The sequence below is a fragment of the Scyliorhinus canicula genome, chromosome 7 (assembly GCF_902713615.1).
Source record: "Scyliorhinus canicula chromosome 7, sScyCan1.1, whole genome shotgun sequence".
NCBI lineage: Eukaryota > Metazoa > Chordata > Chondrichthyes > Carcharhiniformes > Scyliorhinidae > Scyliorhinus > Scyliorhinus canicula.
The window spans coordinates 38,098,836-38,112,806 of NC_052152.1; the positions used below are offsets into that span (position 1 = coordinate 38,098,836).

Sequence of the window (13,971 nt, forward strand, 5' to 3'; positions counted from 1 at the left end):
AGCGGAGCCAGGAGTACAGGAGGTGAAAGAGGCCGGTGTTCTGGCCTTAGCGTCCCTGGTAGCCCGGCGCAGGATTCTTTTGCAGTGGAAGGATGCGAGGCCCCCGGGCGTGGAATCCTGGATCAACGATATGGCTGGGTTTTATCAAACTTGAGAGGGTCAAGTTTGCCCTAAGGGTGTCGGTGCAAGGGTTCTTCCGGCCATCAATTCACACGAGATGGAGAGTTGAAGTGAACAGTGGATTTAATCAACTAGAACTGTGCCTGCCTGCGACTGCTCTGCACTGAGAGCCGCCTACACGCAGCAGATCTATATACCTCCCCGAGGGGACGGAGCCACAGGCGTTGCCCACAAGGGCATCAACATAATACAATACAATGTAATGCAATTACAATGGTGAATGGTAGCTGTAATGAACTCCAATTGGCTTTATTGGTTGGCCAAGTGGAGTATGAGCTCCCTCAATGATAGCTCATTGAGGGGGCCCATATAATCACCTGTGTAGGCTTTGTGAGCAGTCTTAAGTTGACTGGACTGCTAGCAGCACTGTTTGTAGCTGCTCCTGTAATATCATTATTGTAAATAAATATTGGTGTGGTGACGGAACTCCTGCCTCCCGTGGATTACTACAGTGGCGACGAGGTAAACTATGAATTTTGTGGAGACCAGCTGCCGCACTCGGAGGGTAAGCCTTGCCATTTTAAAAATGCCGTTTTTTGGAAGGTTAGAGGCATTCGACCCGGCTATTGAGGACTGGTCCCAGTATGTGGAGAGAATGTGTTACTTCTTCCGGGCAAATGATATACTGACGGATGAAAGGAGACGGCTTATCCTGCTGTCGGCGTGCGGACCCTCCGCTTTTGCCATTATACGTAGTCTGATTTATCCCGATGCGCCGGACATGAAAACTTTCCAAGAAGTAACGGAATTGGTGAAAGAGCACTACAATCCAAAACCACCCATCATTTTGCGTAGGTACAGATTCTACACAGCGAAGCGGGAAGACAGGGAGTTAGTCACAAATTTCTTGACCCGCCTGAGAAGGCTGGCGGAAAAATGTGAGTTCGGCCGGACACTAAATTAAATGCTTCGGGACCGGTTAGTGTGTGGTATAAACAACCTCACAATACAGAAATGCCTGTTGGCGGAAACAGAGCTAGACTGCAGGCAGGCGTTACAGCTCGCACTGTCCCTAGAAAGGCAGCAAGTGGGGCGCTGGAACTACAGGGCATGCCAATGGAGGTAGATACCTGTGAGAGGGACTACCACAATGGGTCCTGCTACCAGATAGCCGCCCTCAGGAATAACCTGAGGAATAGAGGGAAAAAGGAAAACCCCAGAACTGCCCCCAAGTCTGCCAGGACTAACTGGAGACAGAGGGAAGTACCGGCTGAGGCTCCCCCAACAGAGAAGGACCGTTTCTGGCACCAGACAGAGTGGGGTAACAACGACAGAAACCCTGGAAGGAGGTGGCAAAAGAGGAATAGCAGGTGGGGACGCAGGGAAGTACACAACCTAGACACCCCATCCTCCTCCGAAGAGGAACAATTATATAATATTGCAACGAAGAAAGCAGAACCCATTAGGATTACCCCACGGGTGAACGGGCGGCCGACAATAATGGAAATAGACACGGGTGCGGCCGTATCAGTAATGGGAGTGGCAGCATTTAGAAAAATCAAAGATGGACTCCAGCCACTAACCCTAACAAAAACATCGACAAAACTTAAAACCTACACGGGGGAACCCCTGGAAGTTCTAGGCACGACTCATATACCCGTGGAATATGAGAAGCAATTGCTCAGATTACCGTTGACTATAGTAGAGGGCTCCGGACCGAGCTTAATTGGACGGAACTGGCTGAAAGACCTAAAATTAGATTAGATGAAACTTTTCCAGAGTGGAAGCTGGCAGTTGAGTGGAGTACTCCAAAAATACCCGGAGGTCTTCCAGGAAGGTTTGGGGAAAATCATAGGCGCCAAAGCAACTTTGCACGTGGACCCAGAAGCCCTTCCGAAATTTTGTAAGGCCAGACCGGTACCTTTTGCATTAAGGAAAACAGTAGATGACGAAATAGAAAGGTTACGGCGCAACGGCATTATCAGACCAGTACATTTCTCGGAATGGGCAGTGCCGGTGGTACCAATTTTGAAGCCAGATGGCTCGATACGTCTCTGTGGAGATTTCAAACAGACAGTAAACAAATACGCACTGCTGGACAAATACCCAATCCCGAAAATAGACGACCTATATGCCAAATTGGCAGGTGGGCTTTTGTTCACGAAACTGGACATGAGCCACGCCTACCTGCAGTTAAAACTGGACAAGGGCTCCCAGAAGTTCGCTACGATCAACACCCTGAAGGGCCTTTATCGTTATACTAGGCTACCTTTTGGAGTGTCATCAGCCTGCGCTATATTCCAGCGTACGATGGAAAATATTCTGCAGGGACTACCGCAGGTGGTGATTTATTTGGACGATGTCTTAATCACGGGTAGGACAAACAGGGAACACTTAAGGAACCTGGAGGAAGTGCTCAGGCGTTTCGCAAAGGCAGGCGTACGGCTAAAAAGGGAAAAATGTGTTTTTCTGGCCCCACAAGTGACGTACCTGGGATATAAAGTAGACGAGTCAGGCTTACACCCATTAGAAGACCGAGTAAGGGCAAAAAACGAAGCCCCAGCTCCCCACCACGGTCCAGGAGTTACGATCATTTCTAGGGTTGGTAACTTATTATGGAAAATTTATAGAAAATAGGGCGTCCATCCTAGAACCCCTCCACCAGCTACTAAAAAAGGGGCAAGAATGGAAATGGTCCACCCGCCAAAACCGAGCATTTAGGGACATTAAGGACCAGCTGTCATCCGAAAATGTCCTAGAGCATTATGATCCAAGGAAGGAGTTGGTGGTCACTTGTGATGCATCCCCCTATGGGGTAGGAGCCGTCTTAGCCCATAGAGGAAGGAATGGGGAAGAACGGCCAATAGCCTATGCTTCGAGGACCTTGGCGATGGCTGAGAGGAAGTACGCCCAAATCAAGAAGGAAGGACTGGCGGTGATATTCGTGGTAAAAACATTTCACCAGTATCTGTACGGGCGGAAATTCACCATAGTGACGGACCATAAGCCGTTATTAGGGTTATTAAAAGAAGACAAGTCAACACCCCCGATTGCATCAGCTAGAATCCAATGCTGGGCGTTGCTACTGGCGGCATATAGATACGTTCTGGAGCACAGACCGGGAACGCGAGTAGCAAATGCAGATGCTTTGAGCAGACTTCCCCTCCCGGACACTCCGCCACAAATACCAAAAGTAGAGGAGACAGTAATGACTCTAAATTTTTGGACACCCTACCAGTAGACGCACAACATATTCGGTTGTGGACGCAAAAAGACAAAGTTTTAGCCAAGATGAAGCATTTACTGCTAACAGGGGAACTGGAAAGACCAGTGGAGACCCAGATGCACCCATACTGGAGCAGAAGGGACCAAATAACCGTAGAAGACGGTATCCTATTATGGGGCGCCCGGGTAATCGTCCCAGCTCAGGGCCGTCAGGCAATCTTAACCGAGTTACATCACGGACACCCAGGGGTGTCTAAAATGAAGATGCTAGCTCGAAGCTACGTTTGGTGGCCAGGTTTGGACACAGACATAGCAGCCTTGGTACGTCGGTGCCAGGAGTGCCAACAGGGGCAAACAGTGCCACCAGCGGCGCCATTGCACCCGTGGGAATGGCCAGGCAGACCGTGGACCCGCCTGCATATTGACCACGCCGGCCCTTTCATGGGCGCAATGTTTTTGATGATAGTGGACGCCCACTCCAAATGGTTGGACGTCCACTGGGTAAACACGGCAAGCACAGAATCGACAATCGTAAAGCTCAGGGCCTTGTTTGCAACATATGGACTTCCGGAGGTATTGGTGTCAGATAACGGAACGGCATTCACAAGTGGGGAATTTGGAAAATTCCTGAAGGAAAACGGAGTCCGTCACATCAAAACGGCCCCCTACCATCCAGCGACCAACGGCCTGGCAGAAAGAGCGGTCCAGACACTTAAAACGGGACTCAAGAAGCAGCCGGCAGCGTCAATGGACACAAAGCTCTCCCGCTGGCTGTTTGATTACAGGACCACACCGTATTCCACAACGGGCATACCGCCAGCTAAACTCTTAATGGGAAGGCGGCTGCGAACGAGGCTGAGTCTCCTTTTCCCAAATTTAACGGGGAAGGTGGAGAAACAACAGGAGGCCCAACGCAGGGGGCATGATGATAGTCGGCAGCAGAGACATTTCCAGGTGGGGGCACCGGTTTGGGTCAAGAATTATGGGAATGGACCAACGTGGGTCAAAGGCACGGTAGAGTCCCAAACAGGGCCCATATCCTATGAGGTTTCAATAGGAGGTAAGGTGCTGAAGAAACACCTAGACCAAATAAGGGCAGCGGAACCACACCTGGAGGCAGGTGAAGCAGGACCGCCTCAAGCTGGGATAGCCCAGACGGAAAGGATACCCACACCCCAGCCCCGAGCAATTTCTCCAGACCCCGTCATCCAGTCGTCAGAGTGGGAGATGGACACGCTCGACGAGGCCGCCGCGACACCTCTCTCCAAGGCGGAAGAACAACTTCCAAGGAGGTCGTCAAGGAAAAGACGGGCACTTATAAGGTACACCCCGCCCACTTCGGAGAACGACCCGGCAGACGACACAGAGGTGACAGACCCAGACATGAGGAGTAGGAAGAAGCTCAGAGGAATGCCAGCTGGCAGGAATTCCTCGGACCTTTGGGGTGTAATGAACTCCAATTGGCTTTATTGGTTGGCCAATTGGAGTATGAGCTCCCTCAATGATAGCTCATTGAGGGGGCCCATATAATCACCTGTGTAGGCTTTGTGAGCAGTCTTAAGTTGACTGGACTGCTAGCAGCACTGTTTGTAGCTGCTCCTGTAATATCGCTATTGTAAATAAATATTGGTGTGGTGACGGAACTCATGCCTCCCGTGGATTACTACAGTAGCAGTAATACATTCATCACATAAGGCATGATGGGAAAAGAGAACAATGACTAACATTAAACAAACAAAACTATAGCTCTTTGCAGAATGACTTTCATGCAACCAGAGAACACCATCATCACTGATAACTTGTTTTTGGAACACGAAGAACAGGTTTGAATGACGTCAAGAAGCTGAACATTTTGTTTAGCCAAAACCTTATAAAATACGGTACCATTGTGATTTCTACACCAATAACCCCAGGGATCAACTGTCGTACGATCAGACCTGAGTTTGAAGGTTCACAAGGCACCCCTCCAGAGAAAACGTGGCCAAGTTCTCTCCATTGGGGTAGTATATTTTCATTCAAAACAGGAGTTGGAAACATATGTAACTGTTTGAATAAACACATAGCTATAATGCAGTGAGCATTCTGCCTGCATTTGTCAGTTGCAGCCAGCAGAGGCACCAACACCTTCCACCACTGACATCCAGTGGCAGCAGTGTGTACCATCTACAAGAAGGATTGCAGCAACTCACCAAGGCTCTTTCCATAAGCTTATAAGATATAATAACAGAATTAAGCCATTCGGCCCATCAGGTCTGCTCCACCATTCGATCATGACTGATATGTTTCTCATCCCCATCCTGCCTTCTGCCCGTAACCCCTGATCCCCTTATTAATCAAGAACCTATCTATCTCTGTCTTAAAGACACTTGGCCTCCACAGCCTTCTGCGGCAATGAATTCCACAGGTTCACCACCCTCTGGCTGAATAAATTCATCCTCATCTCTGTTTTAAAGGATCGTCCCTTCAGTCTGAGGCTGTGTTGTCTCACCTATTAATGGAAACATTCTCTCTATATCCATTCTATCTCTGCCTCTCAGAATTCTTTAAGTTTCATTTCCCCCCCTCATCCTTCAAAACTCCAACATGTACAGCCCCAGAGTCCTCAACCCCTCCTCATGTGACAAGCCCTTAATTCCTGGGATCATTCTTGTGAACTTCCTCTAGACCCACTCTAAGGCCAGCACATCCTTCCTTAGATACTGGGCCCAAAACCTTCAACAGCTTCTTCCAAATCCATAACCTCTAAAAGGCCAAGGGCAACAGATGTTTGGGAACACAGTCCTGACTTGGAACTTTATCGCCATTCCTTCACTGTCAAAATCCTGGAACTTCCTCCCTAACAGCACTATTGGTTTACCTACACTGACTACAGCGGTTCAAGAAGGCAGCTCACCACCACCTTCCCAAAGGTAAGAAAGGATGGGCAAACAAGCTGGTCTTGCCAGCCATGCTCGTATCCAAGAGGCAGAAAGGAATGTTGATAAGGTTTGATGGCAAGGGTGGGCCAAGATATATGAGGAGCATCAATACTGCCTTTGATCTGTTGAACTGGTTTGTTTCTGTGTTGTAAAATACGTGGTCATTACAGTACTTAATAACTTTGTAACTTTATAAACTTTGACCTTCTCATCGAACTATTCTTATTTTTCCTTGTATCTGGAAATTCATAGACATCCTGTCCTGTGAAATCTAATACAAAGTAGCTACTTAGTAAGTTAGCCATTTCCAAAATACAAATTTCTACATGTGTGGGGCCTCTGGTTTGGTGTCAATTATTTCAGCTTGTGCCTTCTGCTTACTGACCCCCCCGTCACTGCAAACAGTTTCTGCTTATTTACTTTATTCGAACCCTTCATGATTGGGAATTCCTCTGTCAAATCTCCTCTTTGCCATCTCTGCTCGGAGAACATCCCCACTTTCCAGTCTCTTAATATAAGTCACGTTTCTCACCTCTGATTCCATTCCAGTAAATCTCCTCTGTAGCTTCTCTTCGGCTTTGGTATCCTGAATAAAGTTCAGTGTCCATAACTGAATGTAATCTCCAGCTGAGGCTTATAACTAGAGATTTATAATGTCTTTTCCTTCTGTATTCTACTCCTATATTAATAAAGCCAAGGGTCCTGTATGTCTTCTAAACTCCGGCATGGACATGATTGGCCAGCAAGGGAATCAAGCGTCGTGGGGAAGGGGGCAGGGAGGTGGCTGTGAGGAAGATCGGAACAGCTATGATCCTATTGAATGGTGGAACAGGCTCAAGGGGCTGAAAAGCCTCCTCCTGTTCCTATTTCTTATTGTTTTATCTGTTCACTTCTACAATCTGTTTCCTGTCCCTTTGCCAACTTGTTATCCATACTGCCACTGTTCTGTTTAGCCCATGACTGTCAACTTTGCAGACAAATCTATGATCTGGCTTATTATCAAATGTCTTTTGGTAGCTGATGTACATTACGGGAAATTGCATTACCCTTATCAATGCTTTTGGCTACCTCAATAAAAACACAATCAAGTTAGTTAAACTCATTCTGCCCTTAACTCTATGCCGACTTTCTTTATGAATCCACAATTTTGCACAGATTATTGTTTCTAAAAGCTTTCCCATCCCCAAGGTTAATTAAACTGACTGTTGTTGCTGGGCTTATCTTTACAACTTTTTATGAATAAGGATGTAACATTCGCATTACATCAGTCCTCTGGCACAACATGGCTGGGATTCCCCATTGCGGGTCCGCTTCACTGCCGCTGCAAGGGAGGGCGGAGAATGTGACGCTCAGCCAAATCACCCAATCACTATGGCAGGTCCAGAGAAACCCGCTGCCGCGAACAGACTGAGAAATCCGGCCCATGCATGTCTAAGGAGGATTGGAAGATCGTACTGCTTCCGCAATTTCCACCCTTATGACCCTCAGGAATTTTAATCTGACCAGTTCTGGTGCCTCATTAACTTTAAGCATGGCCAACCTTTCCTTTTTTTAAATATATTTAGAGGACGCAATTCATTTTTTCAAATTAAGGGGAGATTTAGTGTAGCCAATCCATCTACCCTGCACATCTTTGGGTTGTGGGAGCGAAACCCACGCAAACATGGGGAGAATGTGCAAACTCCACACGTGACCCAGAACCGGGATCGAATCTGGGACCTTGGCGCCGTGAGGCAGCAGTGCTAAACACTGCACCACCGTGCTGCCCTCGGCCAACCTTTCTAACACCTTCTCCTCCTCCTCTTTTAGTGCATCTAGTATGTCAACTACCTCCTTTTTCACTATGACTTTGACAGCACCTTCTTCCTTGATAGGAACAAAGGCAATTTGAACAAAGGTATTAATTTAGTACCACAGCCATGCCCTGTGCAGTGATGCAGAGATCCCCTTTTTGGTTCCCAATCAGCTACACACCAACATTTACTTCCATTTTATTATTTACTACCCTATAGGAGACTTTTGGAGTCCGTTTGATGTTCGCTTTATTGTGAATATCAAGTTCATAATTCATATGTCAAATGTGAGATTGAGAAACTGGTAAGCAACCCCAAAGCAATTTCAATTCCAACAAGCTTGGAATCAATTATAATTAAAAGCTGACTTATGTTTATCTTTAAGGTCAGCCTTAAAAGTGTAAACACTGAATAATGAATGAACCATTTCTGGACCTCTTGGTAGAGCCAGGGGCCGAGACTCTCCCTTCTGGGGACTACGCTGGTGGGAGAACCGGCGCCAACCACTCCAGCACCAACAGTCCCCGAAAGTGTGGAATTCCCAAAGGAGTTCATCATGCGCGAAGGGCCCGCGTGATCTTGCGCATGCGCGGAACCGCCGACGTGGTTCCGCGCATGCGCAGACCGGCTGGTGTATTTTGGCTCATGCGCGAGTGGGTTCTCTTCTCCGCGCCGGCCATGACGGAGCCCTACAAGGGACGGCGCGGAAGGAAAACTGCCCCCACGGAACAGGCACGCCTGCAGATCGGTGGGCCCCGATCACAGGACAGGCCACCGTGGGGGCCTCCCCCAGGGTTGGATCCACCCGCGCCCCCCCGAGGACTGCCCCGCTGACTTACCTGCCAGGACCCGCCAGTACGTGAGTTGAGTCATTCACGCCGGCGGAACTGGCCAAAGACAGAATGCCGCTCGACCTATCGGAGCCCAGAGTATTGCTGGATGGGGCCGCTGCCAATGGCTCCCAACTGGTGTGGCGTGAATCCCGCCCCCGCCCGAGAAATACCATCAGAGAATATGGCAGCCGGTGTCGGGGTGCCGGGGCGGGATTTGTGCTGTCCCCCCCGGGGATTGTCCAACCCGGTGGGGGGTCGGAGAATCCCGCCCAGGTGTCTACCTTTATCTCCATCGAAGAAGCTGAAAGTTAGCAATTCTGGGAAAGAAGATCGCAAAAATCCATTAGAGATAGAAATTATTCAAATAAAACCAAAGCAAACCTGGACGGAGATTGCAGAAGAGATCAGCAGCTGTGGCAACACCCCTGAACATGGGCGCAGTGTCGCAAATCCTCAAAAACCTCTTCACTCCACCAGGGTTAGTTCCCTATGCTGCTGCCCTCTTTGAGTCTCGCATGTAGTAACACAAGATGGCGCAAATGCGCAGACCGGCTGGTGTATTTTGGCTCATGCGCGAGTGGGTTCTCGTCTCCGCGCCGGCCATGATGGAGCCCTACAAGGGACGGCGCGGAAGGAAGAACTGCCCCCACGGAACAGGCACGCCTGCAGGTCGGTGGGCCCCGATCACAGGCCAGGCCACCGTGGGGGCCTCCCCCAGGGTTGGATCCACCCACGCCCCCCCGAGGACTGCCCCGCTGACTTACCTGCCAGGACCCGCCAGTACGTGAGTTGAGTCATTCACGCCGGCGGAACTGGCCAAAGACAGAATGCCGCTCGACCTATCGGAGCCCAGAGAATCCCTGCTTGGGGCCATCGCAAAGCAATGTTGTCATAGAGATGGGTTGTGGAGGTAGAAAGTTATTTTGTTTAAGTTATTTGAGTGTTTGTTCAGAAAGCAGGCAATAAAAATTTGCTTTGGTGTACACTGTGCATGGAATGTTCGTTACCAGGACTAAGTCCTGTGGTGGGGATGGGTACTCCCCAGTGTTTTCTGCCATGGAGGCTGTTGGGAATTTGGGAATGACCCCAGCCTTATTAAATATGAGGCAGCCCCAGACCTCCTTCAGGTAAGTGCCGATATGTACATACCACATAGGTCCAGATCTTTTCTGGACCGGCATGATTCCCTGCGAACGGCACGGATGATCAGGCAGGGGGAGGATGATTCTGGTTGTGCAGTTTATGCATCTCATTAGTGGGATGCAAATTGGTGTCATGCCGGCCCCTGATGCACATTGCGACTCGCCATGACAGGCGGGGGCGGAAGATTCCACCATCATTTTACACCTGTGTCAAACTGATTTTGGAGCTTCTGTCGCATTGTCTCTTCCCTGCCTGCCATTAAATCCAATGCAGGGGGCACGGTAAAATTCTGCCCTACATCACACTAGGTTGTAAGAACCACAGGAGATGATTGTAAGTCATGCCTGCGCTTTAAGCAGAAAATGTTCTAATTTTATCTTCCAAAATGCAGAATGTGGGTGGGGTCAAACTCAGTAGATTTTGTGAGGGAAAAAGCAGCTTTACCCAGCTTTCAGCAAGAGGAAGAAATGTACAGAACTCCTTATAGAGCATTGCGGCAGAAAGCAGTCAACAGAGTTAGCTTGGAAGCTGTGAGAAGACAGTTGCGTATTTTCTGGTAACCAGAAGAAGCAGTTGAGGCATCCACAGCATAGTGCAATACAAATGGAGGGTCAATTCGTCATAAAGATAGTGGCAGGATCCACATGAAACCCTAAGTGAATTCCAGAGGGTTGTGGCATACTTCTCGGTTGGTCCCTATTAAATTAATGAACCTTCAAGGAAGAATTAATGCAAAATACTACAGATGCTGGAAATCTGAGATTAAAACAGAAAATGCTGGAAAAACGCAACAGGGCAGCACGGTAGCATGGTGGTTAGCATAAATGCTTCACAGCTCCAGGGTCCCAGGTTCGATTCCCGGCTGGGTCACTGTCTGTGTGGAGTCTGCACGTCCTCCCCGTGTGTGCGTGGGTTTCCTCCGGGTGCTCCGGTTTCCTCCCACAGTCCAAAGATGTGCGGGTTAGGTGGATTGGCCATGCTAAATTGCCCGTAGTGTAAGGTTAATGGGGGGATTGTTGGGTTACGGGTATAGGGTGGATACGTGGGTTTGAGTAGGGTGATCATTGCACGGCACAACATCGAGGGCCGAAGGGCCTGTTCTGTGCTGTACTGTTCTATGTTCTATGTCTGGCTGCATCTGTGGAAAGAGAAACAGAGTTGATGTTTTGAGTCTGAATGATACTTCTTCAGAGCAGTGTCCTCATCTCATCCATGCCTGAAGTTACGTTCCACTGCCCCTCATGCGTGACCCAGAGCCACCCTTGTCCTCCTGCACTCATTTACTCATGCTCTTGTGCAGGCACTCCTCCTTCATTATCAGCAATCATACGGCTGCCCAAAAATCGAGCCAGGCATAATCATAATCTTTATTATTGTCACAAGTAACATTAACACTGCAATGAAGTTACTGTGAAGATTCCCTAGTCGCCACATTCCGATGCCTGTTCAGGTACACAGAAGGGATAATTCAGAATTTTCAATTCACCCGACCAAGCATGTCTTTCACGACTTGTGGGTGGAAACCTGAGCACCCGGAGGCGGGAGACCTTCTTGGTCTGTGCAATCTCTTTACTATTATTTCTCTTGCAAGCAGAAAGTTGAACTCTGTTAGTTTTCTCACAAATGCTAGCACAGCACTTATGTTAGCCACACCACTATAGCCCATACCACCTCCATAAGTTAGCTCTCAAGTGTCATGGCGGAGGTCAGCAAAGACAGGCTCTGACTACCGCTGAGGTGCCATCATGCTGTTGAAGGATATGCTGCTGCTACTCTCCCTCAGCATTGTCTGGGTGGTCACTTCTTTCCCATCTTGCGCCATCTTGTGTTACTACATGCAAGACTCAAAGAGGGCAGCAGCATAGGGAACTTACCCTGGTGGAGTGAAGAGGTTGTTGAGGATTTGCGACACTGCGCCCATGTTCAGGCGTGTTGCCACAGCTGCTGATCTCCTCTGCAATCTCCGTCCAGGTTTGCTTGGTCAGGCAGGCTGGTCTCCTTTCTCCGTTCCTTAGGAAGAGGACCTCTCACCTTTCCCTTGCAGCCTGGAGGAGAACTTCAGGGAGGTATCGCCAAACCTACATAGGGCTACCTATTGTGCTCCCTGTCGCATCGTGATTCCTGGGAAGCCCCTTGGGTCTTGACTTCAGGTGCAGGGATGCAAGGATCTTGAATTTTTATGTGAGGCTCTTCAACATGAAATGAAATGAAAATCGCTTATTGTCACGAGTAGATTTCAAATGAAGTTACTGTGAAAAGCCCCTAGTCGCCACATTCCGGCGCCTGTTCGGGGAGGCTGTTACGGGAATTGAACCGTGCTGCTGGCCTGCTTGGTCTGTTTTCAAAACCAGCGATTTAGCCCAGTGCTAAACAGCCCTGTTGCTGAGGCTAAAGTTGACAGCAAGGCAATGGTGCATGCAGTGCTGATAACCCTTTAAATACAGTGCCAGCACCTGCCTTAGAGTAAGTGAGATCGGCATCCATGACTTGTTCCTCACCCCTGTTTATCAATTGGACTGGCCCTGCGCCTCCAGTTAGTTAACGTGTTTAACATGTTATCGTGTTTGGCTGACCACGTGGCCCTCCAGTGAAAGCAGCAGCTGCTTCCAAGTTGTTTGGGTCTGTAAACATTGGACACGTTGACAAGTTTGTACTAAAACCCGTTGATGCAGTTCTTACTCATTTGACGAACGGAGGACAAGAGCGGATTTGTGATTCAAACCTATTTTATTACAGAACTTTATTATCAAACTCTATTAAACAAACAACTCTAAATCCTCAATATAACTTATTAATACACTGCGCTGTATCTGAGACTCTGATATCACCCATGCAGTTGAGCTTGGCCAGACTGCTTCGCTGGGTACAACTCTTTGTTTTTGCTGAGCTCTGCCAATTCTGATGACCTTACGTCGGAATTCAGGGACGTTTTCACGGAGGTTGGTTTTGCACGCCCTCTTCTGCCATCGGCGTGTCTTCTCTCGGTGGTTAAGCCTTCGCTGGGTGATCGCATCTTCACTGGGGGTGGCCTCCAGTTGTATCTTCTTATATCCCCTCTCCTCTATTTCGCACCCTTCTAGAAGGTTCTCTGGCTTCTAGCCAATGAGGTTACTGGGGGTGCGGGGGATTGAGGGGGGGGGGGGGAAAGTGGCTGGGGGAGGGTCACGTCACCCAATGGGATTGCTGATTCCATATATGCAAAATGCCAGGAGTCCCCTTGGGGTCCATCCTCAGGTGCACAGAGTGTACAAATCCCTTCCCATATATAACAACTGAGGTGTCAGTGAGTCTGGCCGATACTGGAACTGAGGTGTCAGTGAGTCTGGCCGATACTGGAGCTGAGGGGTCAGTGAGTCTGGCCGATACTGGAACTGAGGTGTCAGTGAGTCTGGCCGATACTGGAGCTGAGGGGTCAGTGAGTCTGGCCGATACTGGAACTGAGGTGTCAGTGAGTCTGGCCGATACTGGAACTGAGGGGTCAGTGAGTCTGGCCGATACTGGAACTGAGGGGTCAGTGAGTCTGGCCGATACTGGAACTGAGGTGTCAGTGATTCTGGCCGATACTGGAACTGAGGTGTCAGTGATTCTGGCCGATACTGGAGCTGAGGTGCCAGTGAGTCTGGCCGATACTGGAGCTGAGGTGTCAGTGATTCTGGCCGATACTGGAACTGAGGTGTCAGTGAGTCTGGCCGATACTGGAACTGAGGTGTCAGTGAGTCTGGCCGATATTGGCAAATACACAAAATAATGTCCTATTTGGTTTAGGTTGAACTCCAGTCCGGGTTTCCAGGACAAATCCGGTCTTGCCCTTGCTACCCATTGTGGTCCCTGTCTCATGGTGATTCCTGGGAAGCCCCTTGGGGGCAGGGATGCAACAGTGTCTGTGCTTACTTGGCCTGTCTGAATTCCCATCAGGCCTGGCGGCTCATGCCATTGGCT

At 49.1% G+C, this 13,971-nt stretch overlaps 1 pseudogene; it reads left to right on the forward strand.

Moving 5' to 3' along the window:
- The first annotated feature begins 1,605 nt into the window (after positions 1–1,605).
- On the forward strand, positions 1,606–4,383 carry LOC119969778 (annotated as a pseudogene).
- The last annotated feature ends 9,588 nt before the right edge of the window (positions 4,384–13,971 follow it).